Genomic DNA, 3,474 nt, shown 5'->3' on the forward strand with positions numbered 1-3,474 from the left:
AAGCATAGCAGACAGAAATTCAATGGGCACTGGTACCATAAATCCACATTCCCACTAGCTCTCACCTACGCTATGACTGGACACAAGTCCCAAGGTGCAACAATCAACTCCAACGTCTTGCTCATTGTCAAAGAAGTTTTTGCCCCTGACCTTCTATACATGATGCTATCACGCGTCACTGAGCGAACCCGGATACATTTACTAGAGCTACCTACGCCAGAGATGTTCACACCATCTAGGTTTTTGAACTTTTAGCCGGGAATGTTTCCTATGCCCTCTTCAGTATCAATTTCTCTTTCTATTAAATAGATGAAATTGCCTTGTAACTGCCTTCTATATAAAGCACGAATTTTTGTTTAACTGCTTGTCTTCTCTTCTGTGGAATTCTCATGTTCAATATGTTGCACTGATGAGACACCTTCCCTATCATCCCTGCTCACTCTGATCCACCTTTTGTAAATTTATTGTTCTACCCTTTTTCACTTCATTCATTTGTGTTTAAACGTTTGTCGGCTCTTATGCTTCAAAAACACTGCAAGAGGTCATCAAAATAAATTTTTTTACGTGCAGGAAACTGAATCAAACAATGGAACACAACATGGTACATTTTTCACTCTTCTCTGACCTTGCATCTGCCTGTGTATACACATGCAAATCAATCACTCATCTTACTGTGCAGCTCTTCAAGCAATACACGAACAATGCAAAGGAAACGCAACCAGCGATACAACCTAAGAGATTTTACCTCATGACTAAGCAGATGAGATTGGCAAACTCAGGAGGCGAGAAACCCCGTGCGTATATTGCCAGCTAGACCGCACACATTCTGACACCGTGGTAAAACCAAAGGTACGTTGCGGTATTCCATGCATGAGTGGATCAATGACCGCAACACCACGATTAAAAAAGGACTATATCCAAGAGGAAGTGTTTAACCTTTGGGTGCTATGCTCATGTACTTAGTGCCTACATACATGCATACAAAAACATTTAGGTACACACCCACCTATAATTTAAGTATATACAATTACATACTCTCTACGATTAAGTATAATTTAAGTATATACAATTATGTAAATGTACCTATTGTTTTGTGTAAATTATATAATTTATATATATACAATTACGTTAATGTAGCCATCGTTTTGAGTAGAAATAAAGAGCTATGGTTGTAAATGTAGCCATCGTTTTGTATTTTGCGCAGTGCGAGAGTGCTCCCGCTTCTATAGAGTTCTTTGAAGAAGAGCCTCTTTATTGTGCTTCTTGAAATAGTAGCTCCTTGTTCAAGGGATTACTGTGCACACACTGCATGTCTACCTCCATTTTGAGGCACGATATCGTTGAAAGCTTTCCAACCTAATTCTGCATCCGTGGGGAGAAGGAGAGAGATAGATAAGAAGAGAACGTAAGGAGAAAAGAGTGGAAAATCATTTGGGAATTCCATTGTTTTCACGTAAAGAAGTTCATTTTCAAAGCACTATATAGAAGCGGAAGCAGATCCACATTGCACACACCACAAAACGGTGATTTCTCTTACAACCATTGCTCTTCATCTCCTTGTAATCTCACATGCTCTTCTGTATATCTCTCTCTCTATCCCTCTTTTCTTCTTGCTATCTCTTTTCCTCTCTCCCTCTCTCCCTCTTTCTATATCTCCCTCTCTCTCTCTCTCTCTCTCTCCCTCTCTCTTCTATCTCTCCCTCTCTCTCTCTCTCTCTCTCTCTCTCCTCTCTCTCTCTCTCTCTCTCTCTCTCTCTCTCTCCTCTTCTCTCTCTCTCTCTCTCTCTCTCTCTCTCTCTCTCTCTCTCTCTCTCCTCTTTCTCTCTCTCTCTCTCTCTCTCTCTCTCTCTCTCTCTCTCTCTCCCTCTTTCTCTCTCTATCTCTCTCTCTCTTCTCTCTCTCTCTCTCTCTCTCTCTCTCTCTCTCTCTCTCTCTCTCTCTTCTATATCTCTCTCTCTTTCTCTCTCTCTCTCTCTTTCTCTTGCTATATCTCCCTCTCTCTCTCTCTCTCTCTCTCTCTCTCTCTCTCTCTCTCTCTCTCTCTCTCTCTCTCTCTCTCTCTCTACTGCTATCCCTACTTCTCTCTCTCTCTCTCTCTTTCTCTCTCTTCATCATTATCTCTCTCTCTTTTTTTTTTTGGGAAAGATTTCATATTATATTTACAAGAGCATTTTAAGATTTAGCATACTTCCTCATCAAACTGGGAGTTTGTTGAGGATATGCAATACTCTATCTCTGAGGTCTTTATCTTTCAACACCATGGTGTCTTCTAGCATCCTCTCTCTGATGACTTTCATAGGAACTGTATGGTTGAACCCTATATACTTCTCAAAAAGTTGCATATTTCTCATTGACCAAATGACCACAGAAACCAGATTCTGAAGGATTGCAGAGCAAACTGAAGTGTAGAGTCTTGTTGTGTGTTCACTTTATCAAAAGTGAACTTGTGTTTTGTTATCTGAACCCCCCAAGATGTAATCCACATGTACTCAGCCCATTTCCACCATTCTGCGACAATTTTACAATGCCAAAAAACATGTCTCACAGTTTCTTTTTTCTTACATCTAGAACAATTCCCAGTTGTGAAGCCTTTCCTATTCATGTTTGCAACAGTGGCCAAAGTACCTGTACATACTCTCCACAAGAAGAATTTAAATTTAAACTGATTTGGTACAAGCCAGATTTTACTGAGTACATTGTTCCACCATGTTACATTCATATTAAGAGGCCATTGCTTGTTACATCTTTGATACATATTATTTGGGGATAATAGCTCAGCATAAAACACTTCTGTATGAGAATTCCACCAGTTAGCTGAGTGGCCGGGAAATGTCCAGTCTCTGAATCTGTCTTCTGCATTGACTGAGTTAAATACTGGCAAGCTGTATACATGAGCTCCAAGCTGGTGCCAATCTCTTCTGCATCTGTACCCAAGTCTATATTGCATCCTTGCCACTGCAAAAATTTTCAACAGTAGGTTAGAGTCCAGCACTTGACTAATTTGAGCAATTCCCTTCCTTGACAAAGACAATGCACATTTTCCAAGAAATTTAGCAGGAGGTATTTTAAAAACAAAGCTCCAAAACAGATTTGCAGCACCTAAAGAGTTTCCAGTATAACTCATTTTGCCCTGCCAGATGGGAGCAGAACAGATTTTCTTCCAGGACCTAACAAGCAGTGTGGAAATGTCAAAACCAGTTTTCAGAGGGGCTGCAGTAAACAACTTGTCCCAAGAGTTCATCTGCGAGCATCCATGGAAATATACTATAGCCGGGTCTATAAGTTTCCACATACATAGGGCCCCAGTCTGTGTCAAAGTCCAACATATGTTTGATGAGGTAGGCTCTCCTAGCATGACTCTGCAAGTTTAGGATATGCAAACCACCTAGCTGATATGGGTAATTGATTTTCCCCCAAGACACCAAAGCAACAGATGCTGATGATATTCCCCAAAGAAATTTAGCCATCAAAGAA

At 40.5% G+C, this 3,474-nt stretch overlaps 1 pseudogene; it reads right to left on the bottom strand.

Moving 5' to 3' along the window:
* Positions 1-2,195: 2,195 nt before the first annotated feature.
* LOC147439329 (uncharacterized) lies at positions 2,196-3,241 on the bottom strand (annotated as a pseudogene).
* Positions 3,242-3,474: the final 233 nt, after the last annotated feature.

This window comes from Adiantum capillus-veneris, chromosome 16 (assembly GCF_014529385.1).
Source record: "Adiantum capillus-veneris isolate H3 chromosome 16, ASM1452938v2, whole genome shotgun sequence".
NCBI lineage: Eukaryota > Viridiplantae > Streptophyta > Polypodiopsida > Polypodiales > Pteridaceae > Adiantum > Adiantum capillus-veneris.